This window comes from Bos mutus, chromosome 21 (genome assembly GCF_027580195.1).
Source record: "Bos mutus isolate GX-2022 chromosome 21, NWIPB_WYAK_1.1, whole genome shotgun sequence".
NCBI classification, from domain to species: domain Eukaryota; kingdom Metazoa; phylum Chordata; class Mammalia; order Artiodactyla; family Bovidae; genus Bos; species Bos mutus.
Genome location: NC_091637.1, coordinates 44,711,032 through 44,723,190, shown reverse-complemented (window position 1 = coordinate 44,723,190; position 12,159 = coordinate 44,711,032). Strand labels below are relative to the sequence as shown.

Below are 12,159 nucleotides of genomic sequence, written 5' to 3'. Positions count from 1 at the left end.
CTCCAGTCACGAAAAAGACCTGAGAAGTCTTGCCAAGTGCTAAAGACTCTGCCAGAAAAGACGAAAGGGCTTGCATAAGCCTGCCCCCATCTCCTCATGGAGAGAGCCAGCTCAACTTGTTCACCTACAACCATGGAGGATGAGCATGTGGGGGCTGGATGTGTCCAGGGGAGTCTGATAAGGGGGCTGCCAGGAGCCTAAAGAGGGTATCTGCTCACATGTCAGCTGCAGCAAGCAGGAAGGAACAGCCCCTGGACAACAGACAATTCCAAAAAATAAGGCTTTCCAGGATTTTCTGTGTAGGTGAGCATTGTAGGCAGGTAGGCATATGCCTCAATTTCTTAAAAATAGTATGCTTTTAAAAAGAAATATAGATGGAAGGAAGGAAAGAAGGGAGAGAAGGAGGGGAATGAGGAAGGAGTGAAAAGAAGGAAGGGGGAAGGGATGGAAGAAGGAAAGAAAAGGAGACATAAAAGTTCTAGATCTGTGCAGTTTGATATAGTAGCTTCTGTTCACATGTGACTGTTGAGCACTTGACATATGGCTGATCCAAACTGAGATACGCTGTAAGCTGGATTTCAAAGACTTAGCATGAAAAAAGAATGTTAAAAAAATTTTTTTTATCAAGTACATACTGAAATGATATTTTGGAGATTTTGGATTAAGCAAAATATATTAATTATTTTAATAATATATTATTAAAATTAATGTAACTTATTTTCCACTCTTTTAATGTGCCTCCTAAAACCCTAACATGCGTGGCCTGCACTCCGCGTATACTTGCTGGGGGGCGGGAACCATCCGGTGCGCAGCACGGCAGTGGAAAGGAGGCGGGGCCACAGACCCACCGCTAGTTCCCACCAAACTGGTCAGGTCTTTAGCCCCGCCCCTTTCCCCAGACCGAGAGTAACTGGCCCGGGCTTGTGATGCTTTGATTCCTACATTCTCCACGTGAGATCCGAGCATCTCCCTGGAAAATCCTTTCTCTTTTAAGCTGCTAATTTCTGACCTGCTTGACCTTTTAAAATCCTCAGCTTCATCTGAAGGCGCGCAGGGGCTTTCTTGCACTCTTGTTTGAGAAAGCCGGTAGGTGGCTGTGTGATAGTAACGGAAACTTTGAATAGGATGTGTGAGTCGTGGGAGGGTTTGGTTAGGTCTCAGTGGAGCTGAGGCACTGGCAGACCTGTTCAAGTTTGAATCCAGGTTCAGCAGTAAATATTTAGGAAAGTTTTTAAAAGTGGTACTGGAGAACATCATAGCAACATTAAGGAAACATTTCTTCCAAAAGTATACCAGTTGAGCGCCCTATACCTGACAGTTCATTGGGTGAGGATTTCCGCAGGCTGTGTTGGACCCTGGAGGCGGGAGGAATGGCTGGGTGTGTGAAGCAAATGGAAAGGATCCAGGTGCCAACAGCCCAACTGCTCAGCTTCCCAGACCTCCAGCCCATGTGTGTACTCAGTCATAATTACAGTAGTACAGTTACACATTTTGCGTTATACTTCTTTCTCGAAAGTGCTCATAAGCATTTTCCATGTTACTTCTCATATACGTTTAGTACTCAAGTAAGATTCCACCAAGTGACTATCACTTTGTAAACTTCAGTGGAACATTTAAACAGTTTCAAGCTTTGTTCATTTGAATAAAATAGCAAGAAAATGCAATTTGCTTTCCCTGCTGTCTTTTCTCTGGGATTTATTTTTCTTGTGATTAATTTTCAGGAAAGAAAGAAACTACCGTGTTCAAGGGTCTAAATGTTTTTCTACTTCTTCACAGATATTGCCAAGGTGCTGTCCAAAAGGCATGTATGAACTTATGTTGCTCACAGTGATGGATGTCTGTGCTGAAGTTTCTTACAGCTTTGCCAGGATTGAAGTGTTACAGCATATATATTTATATTTTTTACAGCGTTTAAATTTGTAAATGTATATATAAATGTGTATATATTTTTTCAAATGTAAATGCTGTAAAAATGGAAACTGAGATTTTTGAAGCTCTTATAAGCAAAATATTTATAGACAAGTAACGCAAAAAATACATATTATATGTGTGTGTGTGTGTGTATTTCCTGCCTGAAAATGCCAAGATATTGACTTGAGCATTTCTGGACTTTACATGCATTTCTATTTTTAAATTGTTCTGCACAGGGGCTTCCCTGGTGGTCAGTGGTAAAGAATCTCCTGCGATGCAACAGACATGGGTTCGATCCCTAATCCAGGAAGATCTCACATGCGGAGCAACTAAGCCTGTGCGCTACAATTACTGAGCCTGTGCTCTAGAGCCTGAACCGCAACCACTGAGCCCCTATGCTGCAACTCCTGAACCCTAGAGCCCTACTGAGCTCACGCACCCTAGAGCCTGTGCTCCATAACAAAAGAAGCCACCAAGATGAGAAGCCTGTGCACCGCAACTAGAGTAGCCCCTGCTGGATGCAACTAGAGAAAAGCCCACACAGCAACAAAGACTCAGCACAGCCCCAAATAAAATTGCTCTGCACAGAAGATATGTCTCCTATCCATTTAGGGATATATTCAACCATTTATTTATATCAATATGGACTTGTTTTAGACTTTGGGGTATAGTCAATACTACTTTATTTATTGTACTGCTCAAAATCTTCCGCTTAGCCATTGGGAACTCTGTCAGTTGACTCCTGTGCCCCTTTGCCATTTCTCTATCCATGTGTTTGTTTTGTGAGCACTTCCTTTCTCTCTGGCACTACAGGATGCTTGTTTCATCTTGTATATTTCCCACCTCAGTCCTGGAATCAGACCATTCTCCAGGGAGCCCTGGTTCTGGTTATGAGAGAATGATTCTAGAAACCAAGATTCAGGTACTTGGTGTTGCTCATTGCTACTAAAGTGTCATTTCCCAGGTAACAGAACAAAGATAAAAACCTGTTTACTAGTCTATAGACAGACATCCATAACTATTTCTATATGTAACCATCTGTGTCTATATTAAGATAAACATGAATTCTTACTTTGCCTTTCTCTACTCCAGTACCACGTGGATCATTCTAGCCTTGCTTATCTTTCCACTCTGATTCTGATGCATTTTAAAGACCTCATCCCAGGAAGGGCTGATCACCCCTTTTGAAGAATTTCTTTTCTAGAAGCATGTTGTCTGTGAAGGGGGGAAGAAAAGTCATACCTAATTTCTGTCAACAGAGAGGGGGAAATATTGTCTATTGGCAAAAAGTTTTAAATGTCCTTAAAGTTATCAGTTGAATCTGTTGCTGATGGAAACACAGCAGTCTGCGTAAGTCCCCAAAGCACAAGGTCTACACAGGTGATTCCAGGTCCAAGGCCTGGCTGACTTCGCTCCCAGCATCTCCCTGTTAGCACAGAGTACTAGTGGCTCCTGACCAGAACCCACAGGACGATCCCAAACACAACTGTCCACCTTCCAAAGTCACTGCTTCTCAGTGTCCCCCTCAAAGAGTTCGTGTCTCAGACCAGAGGGGCTCCCCCAGCTTGGCTCACTGACATTGGTCACCTCAAACTGAAGCTTACCAGCATGATGACCCACAGAAAGACTGTCCACGTCAGCCCAGTGGTGCTCAGGGAGCACCTTCAGTGCCTTCTTGGCCTGGCTCCTCACCCTCCAGGAGTTGTGACTCTCCCTTTCACATAGACATACGCAGCAAGTTTCTCCCTCCCTTCTCAAGCCCTTCATGGAATACGCTTGGCCATATTGGTGTGGGATTCTCCATCCAAGCAGGCACAGACTCCTTGTGAAACAAAGTTTATGTTTAATTACATAAGTAGTGATAAATTGGAACATTTTCCATGGGTCGGCTCTGTTCAGAGCATTTTGCTTCTATGAATTTAATCCTCATTCAGTTCAATTCAGTTGCTCAGTCATGTCCGACTCTTTGCAACCCCATGAATCGCAGCATGCCAGGCCTCCCTGTCCATCACCAACTCCCGGAGTTCACTCAAACTCATGTCCATCGAGTTGGTGACGCCATCCAGCCATCTCATCCTCTGTCGTCCCCTTCTTCTCCTGCTCCCAATTCCTCCTAGCATCAGGGTCTTTTCCAATGAGTCAACTCTTCGCATGAGGTGGCCAAAGTACTGGAGTTTCAGCTTTAGCATCAGTCCTTCCAGTGAACACCCAGGACTGATCTCCTTTAGGATGGACTGGTTGGATCTCCTTGCAGTCCAAGGGACTCTCAAGAGTCTTCTCCAACACCACAGTTCAAAAGCATCAGTTCTTTGGCGCTCAGCCTTCTTCACAGTCCAACTCTCACATCCATACATGACCACAGGAAAAACCATAGCCTTGACTAGATGAACCTTTGTTGGCAAAGTAATGTCTCTGCTTTTGAATATGCTATCTAGGTTGCTCATAACTTTCCTTCCAAGGAGTGTCTTTTAATTTCATGGCTGCAATCACCATCTGCAGTGATTTTGTAAGTCCAAAAAATAAAGTCTGACACTGTTTCCACTGTTTGCCCGTCTATTTCCCATGAAGTGATGGGACCAGATGCCATGATCTTCGTTTTCTGAATGTTGAGCTTTAAGCCAAGTTTTTCACTCCCCTCTTTCACTTTCATCAAGAGGCTTTTTAGTTCCTCTTCACTTTCTGCCATAACGGTGGTGTCATCTGCATATCTGAGGTTATTGATATTTCTCCCGGCAATCTTAATTCCAGCTTGTGCTTCTTCCAGCCCAGCGTTTTTCATGATGTACTCTGCATATAAGTTAAATAAACAGGGTGACAATATACAGCCTTGACGTACTCCTTTTCCTATTTGGAACCAGTCTGTTGTTCCATGTCAGTTCTAACTGTTGCTTCCTGACCTGCATACAAATTTCTCAAGGGGCAGGTCAGGTGGTCTGGTATTCCCATCTCTTTCAGAATCTTCCACAGTTTATTGCAATCCTCATAACAAGCCATTATTAGCCCTATCTTTTAAAAAAAAAAAAGTAAGGCTCATTGAGATTTAGTTCTGTGCCTCTCACACAGCTAATAACTCATAAAACCAGGATCTACACTAACCATGGCCATACCTACTGCAGCTAAGCAATACACTGATGCGGGCTCATTGTCTACAAGTAAGTAATTAAAAGTCCTCAAGCACAGAAATGTATACTCTCTTTTTGTCACACCCTTTCAATTCTTCTCCTCCTCTTCCAATTCTTTTCCTCAGAGGTAACATCCTTCTAGAACTGTTTCTTTTCTTTTTGTCCATTTGGCTTGTGGGATCTTAGTTCCCCAACTAAGGATGGAACCTGTGGCCCCTGCAGAGGAAGCATGGAGTCTTAACCAATGGACCCACCAGGGAATCCCCTAGACCTGTTTCTATGTATGATACAGTCTTAGGATTTGGGAGGGTCTTTAAATACATGTATTACACTATATGTGCCATGCTTTTGACTCGTTAGTTTCATTTTTCAGTATGCCTTAGAGGTCATGTCCTGCCAGCATACGTAAATCTGCCTCAGCCCTTCAAGCATTTTAAGGATTCCATGGTGTGACTGTCCCATAAATTATTTATCTGGTCTCTGATTGATAGCCATTTGGGTTGTTTCTAACATTTTGCTTGAAAAACCACAGTGTGTTGAACATTCTTGAATATGCCTTTGTCAGAATGGCAGAGGGCAGATTCCGAGGAGTGGAATTTCTAGCTCAGGGTGAAGTGTTAGTGACTCACTCTTTGTGACCCAGTGGACTATAGTTTCCCAGGCTCTTCTTTCCATGGAATTCCCCAGGCAAGAAAACTGGAGTGGGTTGCCATTCCCTTCTCCAAGGGATCTTTCTGACCTAAGAAAGATTGGCAGGAAGATTCTTTACAGTCTGAGCTACCAGGGAAGCCAACTTAAGGTAGTGTAGTAATATCAAGCTCAGGGTGAATCCACATTTAAATTGTTGCTACTGCCTAACTGTTCTCCAAAACGATTGGGGTGATTTTTCACTTCCCTCAATGGTGTTTGAGATCACCTGTCTTTCCACATCCCCACCAATACTGAATAGCAGCGATCCTGAACATTGTTTACTAATACGATGGGTAGAAAATGAGATCTTCCTGTTTGAATTGGAATTAACTCTGCTTGAATTTATGTTTCTAGTTCCCTCATTGCTCATCTATTACTAGGCTTTGGATTTCTTCTCTTATCCTGTGCAAGCATTTGCACCCTCCCCAGTAATAATCTAAAATGACTCTTTAAAACTCTTTGCTGATCTCACCTTTGAGCTTATGTACATTCTGCTAAGAATGCTTATCAGTTCTTCCCAGCCCTTCCTGGAGCCCCTTTGGGGCTCCTTTCTCAAGGATGAACTGTTCTGGAACATGTCAGCAAAGTTTGCCTTTGGAGGGTTGTGGACTTTTGTCACAGTGACTCAGCCCCTGTCCCTGCAGTCTGCGGCCATCCACGTGGAAAACGCTAATTCCCTACGCAAGAACCCGCCACCCACTCGGCCCTCGGCCAACAGAAGTACTTGCTCGGCATTCCTCCCACTGCTCCTTTCTCCTGCCTGCCCCTTTACCTCAAAATGCTGGTGTAAAGAGAAGACACCCACGGAAGCTGAACCATTCAAACACTACAAAATTATCCCATGAGAACATGGATATTTGCTTAACCTCTGCAACCTCTTTAGAAATGTTCATGCATAAGCATGCATATATTTACATAATCTTTTTTTAATGCAAATGGAAGGAAACTATACATTGTATTCTGTACCTGGCTTTTTAAAAAATATTTATTTATTTATGTATTTGACTGCATCATGTCTTAGTTGGGTGCTTGGGCTCTAGAGTGCGCAGGCTTAGTAAGGGTGAGCTGGCTTAGTTGCCCCTCAGCGTATGGAATCTTTGTTCCCCAACCAAGGGTCAAACCCACGTCCCCTGCATTGGAAGGCAGATTCTTTTAACCACTGGACCACCAGGCAAGTCCCTGTTTTTTTTAAGTAACAACATATCTCCAAGTTCTTTCCCTGTCAGTATACATAGACCTTTTTCATTTTGAATGGTCTTAGTATTTCATTGGTGTCATTATTTATTTATTTATCTAGTCTCCTATTAATAGACATTTGGGTCCTTTCCACTTTTTTACCACTACACACAAGGCTACTACTGTGAACGTTCTCGAACAAACATCCTTGTGGACATGTGAAGATGGACCTGCAAGGTCAATTCCTAGAACTGGAACTACTGAGTCAAACAAAAGAAATGTGTACTTTGATAGATCTGCTGTGCCAATGTACCCAACCATCTAGAGTCATGAGAGGTACTTCCCAGATGGTCCAGTGGTTAAGACTTTGCCTTCCAATGTAGGGAGTGTGGGTTCAATGCCTGTTTGGGGAGTTAAGATCCCACATGCCTTGCCCAAAACACAAAAACATAAAACAGAAGCAATATTGTGACAAATTCAATAAAGACTATAAAATGGTGCACATCAAAAAAAAAAAAAAAGAGTCATAAAGAGAGGGCTGCCTGTCTGCTCTCTCATAGGGCTTCGTTAAACTTACAAACCTTCTCCCATCTCGTAGGTGAAAAATGGTATCTCATTGTAATCTTTGCATTTTTCCAGTTATGGCTTAGGAATACATTTCAAGCATTAACAAGTCATTTGTATTTATTTTTCTGTAAACTGCTTACTTATATCCTTTATGAACTATCTTGTTTGTTAATAGGACTTCCTCATATATGAAAGAAATTAGTATTTTCATTATATATGGTATATTATTATACCCTCCAGTTTACTATTTATCCATTATTTGTAGGCTTTTTATTATATATTTGTTGTTTAGTCGCTAAGCTATATCCAAATCTTTTATGACCCCATGGACTACAGCCCTCCAGGCTCTGCTGTCCATGGGATTTCCCAGGCAAGAATACTGGAATAGGTTGCCATTTCCTACTCCAGGAGATATTTGAGAAGCAGGGATCGAACCTGCATCTCTTGTGTCTCCTGCAGTGGCAGGCAGATTCTTTACCACTGAGGCACCTGGGAAAATTTGCTATCTTATAAAAGGTTAGATTTTCAATATGCACATTTGGGTGGACAAGGATTGATTTCTGTACCTCATCCTCATTTTTGCATTTCAGTCCCCACTCCCTTGAGGTGGCAGACACTTGATCATGGCAATCAAGAGATCGGCTGCTTCCCTCATCCCCTCAAGGTTCCTGGGGGATCCTGAGCCCAGGTGGGCTTACTCAGGATGTGGGAGGGGGCCTGAGCTCATTCGATCCCTCAGGCCCACTGTCCATCTGGCATCCAGAGGGAGTCCCTGCCCTTACTTCTTGTCCGCAAGGCCCTTCCGAGGCTGTGCTCTCCTCCCGAGTCCCGCAGTATAGGTGGAGTGCACAGGACTCCTCTGCCGCCCACAGGGCTGCAGGGGCCCAACTGCCTGACACCCCACTTGGCCCTTCCTAACCTGGACCTTTGCCGCCTGCTCTTGGCTCATCCCAGAAAACTGGGTCAGGACCCCTTTCTCAGGGCCCCACCAACATCTCCGTATATCTCACAGACCCCCGACTCTGCTCCCAAGCCCAGGATGCTGACAAGCCTAGCTGCTCCTCCTCAAACAGTTCCCCAAATCTATTCCTGTGTCTTCCATTCCTCTGAGGAGCTGGAATTCTGGACCACAGAGATCAGGAAGACTTTTTATACTTTTTTCTCCTTTTTATATTGTCACTTCCCTTCCCTGAAGCAGTGCACACAGAGAATGGCCAGCAGTGTGTGAGTGTGTGTGTGAGAGTGTGTGTGCATGTGTGTGGCTCCCAGAGACAGGAGAGGTCAAAGCTTATCAGGAACTGCCTGGAGGAAAGAAAGCAAACGGGTATTAAACCCTGCCTCTCCTGACAAGTGTTGCCGGCCCCTCTGGCTGCCTCAGGCCTGGACTCCCTCAAGCCCCCAGCTGACTCCATCTGGGGCTTCTCTGGTCTGTATGCTCGCAGTGTCCCCTTCCCTAGAAGCCCTTTGCGGGTGGTGGGGGGGTGGCCTGTCTTCCTCTCCTCGGTGGCATCCAGCCCCGTGGGCCTTGTACATCTGGGCGCTCGGTCAGGTGCATGGCGCTGAATCACCTACTGGTCATAACAGGCCGGGCTTTTTTCGTCCTGGGAGCTCTCCAAAAAGGCCAGGATGGGCGGGGTCCCAATGAGGAGGGTACTTAGGGTATCCCCCCCAAACGAACTCCCTGGCTTCTCCTCAAGGCTTTCTTCAGTGGAGCTCCAAGGAACCAGGAAAAAAGCTTTTCTCCAGAGAACTCTGTCTGCAGATAGGCCCTCCTCGCTCATCTGTCTCCCCAGCCTCTCTCCCTGCTTTGTTGGGGTTTCATCAGGCCAGGGAGCTGGACAGTGTAAAATAACCTCAGACCTGGGCTGCTCAGGATGGGGAGCCGCAGGGGCCGAGCCACAGGGAAGGTACCAGACACGAAGCTCCATTTGAACACAACTGAAATCATTCCTCACAGGGTTTTCACCCAATGCTACTGCAGCCCTGGTGCCGCCATCTTTACTTTGCCTCCAGCCAAACCAAAGCTCCACCTCTAAGCCTTCTGGTCCTAAGGGACAAGGTGTCACATTTCCTGAATCTGGTGATTGCTGTAAAATCCAGCCATCTGCACACAAGGGGCTCCTCCCCACCCAGCACCCCTTCTCCTTGCCCCTCTTTCACTTTTCTGGACAGCACCAATTCTCAGGATAGTGCAAACGTGTCCTCAGCTGTCTCCAGGCCCCCAGCCATTTCTAATTGTCCCCTCCAGCATCGTCCATGAGCTCAGCCCCCAACCTGATCTAATTTTGCTGGTGCATTACCCACCTCAGTGCCTACTACGTCCAAGGCCTTGAGGCCTATAGATCTTTCTTTAAAAAAAAAAAAGTAATTGGAGGATAATTGGCTTTACAATATTGTACTGGTTTCTGCCATACATCAACATGAATCAGTCACAGGTATACATATGTCGCCTCCCTCTTGAACCTCCCTCCTACCTCCCACTCCATCCCACCCCTCTAGGTTATCACGGAGCACCGTTTGAGCTCCCTGGGTCACACAGAGAATTCCCACTGGCCATCTATTTTACATATGGTAATGTATAGGTTTCCATGCCACTCTCTCAGTTTGTCCCACCCACTCCTTCTCTCGCTGTGTCCATAAGTCTGTTCTCTATGCTTGCATCTCCATTTTTCCCCTGCAAATAGGTTTATCAGTACCATCTTTCTAGAATCCTCTCCTCAGTAGCATCTCTGAGCAACATCATCCACCAACAGGCTTGACTTAGGGCTGAAGGTCAAACTCAGGGGTAAATGCAGGCATTAGTGGAGCCCTCGGAGAAGGCAATGGCACCCCACTCCAGTACTCTTGCCTGGAAAATCCCATGGGCAGAGGAGCCTGGTGGGCTGCAGTCCGTGGGGTCGCTAAGAGTCGGGCACGACTGAGCGACTCACTTTTACTTTTCCCTTTCATGCATTGGAGAAGGAAATGGCAACCCACTCCAGTGTTCTTGCCTGGAGAATCCCAGGGACGGGGGAGCCTGGTGGGCCGCAGTCTACGGGGTCGGACAGAGTCAGACACGACTGAAGCGACTTAGCAGCAGTAGCAGCAGCAACAGTGGAGCCCCACCTCTGGCACTTCCTGGATGGTCCCTTGATCTCCCTGGACCTCTTTCTTCATGAGTAAAGTGGTGAAAAATACAGTACTTGCCTCGCAGGGCAATGAGGGGTCCATGGGTATCATATGGGTGCTTATAAAACACACACTATTATTCATAGTATTTTGTGAAGAGCATTTTTCATTGTAAGTGATCCTGCCCCATCTATCTAGCGTAAATCTTGAGTCTTTCTTTTTTTTTTTAGAGGGGAGATTTCTCTACTATTTTCTTTCTCTTTTTACTACAATTTTTATTTTAATTAGAAAGTGGGGATGGTGGTAGCAGTGTCAGGAAAAATAGTGTAGGATGTGGATGGAAAGACAAATAGGCTATATGGCAGCTTCACCTCCCAAAGTAGGTGTCAACAGATTCAGCTAGGACCAAATAAAGTTTGGAAACCTAGTGCTGAATTCCTGGCCTCTGCAGACACTGACAGAAGTCAGGCCTCCACCCCTGCAGGTGTAATCTGGGTGCGCTCCAGCAGCCTGTGTTAGGAAGGCACCCCCACCCATGGGCACCCTCTCCAGTTACCTTACGCCACATCTGATACACAGGCTACCAGGAGAGTACTGGCTCCAAGAGACATGCGCTGCGGTCACTGCAGAGCCAGGGTGAAGGAGCAGGTAGTCTCCTGAGAAGGGACAGCAAGTCAGGAGCCCAGAGGACTGGAAGGCCCTGAAGTCATGGGGGTGGTTGGTCTCCCTGCGGGGAAGCAGAGCAAGAGATGCAAGGTCATGAACCGGGAGAGGAAACAGGAGGTTAGGAACAAACCGCAAAAGATTGAAAACACCCTCGGTTTCCATCAGTGTGGGAAAGGCTAAGTTCAAGGGAATATCCAAACAAGGGAAAGCTGAGCAGAAGGATGAGAGCTTGTATTATGGATGGATGTGAAATGATATTCAAGAGAGAGTATAAAGTGAAAAAGGCAAGATGCAGGTGGTACATAAAATAAGCTACCATTTGTGGTTTGACTATGCATAAAATGTCTCCGGAAGGCGTCACAGAAAGTCATTTTAGCAATTTTGTGTTTAATGGTGATGGGGTTCAGGGAAGGCCATTCCAAAACATGACACTATGGTATATTGGTTATTGTGAATTAAAGTTACTTAAGAAGTAGCCAGTGCAAGGACAGCTACTCTGACTTTCCTTTGTGCCTCTGAGAGCAAGAAAAAAAAATGCCCCATTTTGGAGATTTTGTGCCTACTTTAGTCACTTTTTTGGGTCTCATATCTTTGGGACCCTCAGAAATATAAAATTAAATTAAATCTGTTTTTCTCCTGTTAATCCCTCTTTCATGAAAGAGGTATCTTAGACAAGAACCTCAAAGAGTAGAGGAAAAAGTTATTGTCCTTCCTGACAATGGGTACAGAGTCTCAGATGGGCAGGATGAAAAAGTTCTGAAGAATGATGATGGTGATAACGTGAATGCACTTAATTCCACAGAGTTATACACTTAAAAATAATTAAAATGGAAAAATTTTATATTACTTTTAACTACAATTTTAAACAACCCAAACATTTCATGAGCTGCCTGTGGGGAGAACTGGGTGTTCAAGAAAG

At 45.0% G+C, this 12,159-nt stretch overlaps 1 long non-coding RNA gene across 3 annotated transcripts in view; it reads right to left on the bottom strand.

Moving 5' to 3' along the window:
• Positions 1–3,665: 3,665 nt before the first annotated feature.
• LOC138984430 (uncharacterized) overlaps positions 3,666–12,159 on the bottom strand; it is a 33,165-nt gene continuing 24,671 nt past the window's right edge. For all 3 annotated transcript variants that reach the window (XR_011461704.1, XR_011461705.1, XR_011461706.1), the window contains exons 2-3: positions 11,131–11,301; positions 3,666–4,917 (exon numbers count right to left, since the gene is read on the bottom strand). This is a non-coding gene — a long non-coding RNA (uncharacterized lncRNA). The remainder of the gene's footprint in view (positions 4,918–11,130; positions 11,302–12,159) is intronic.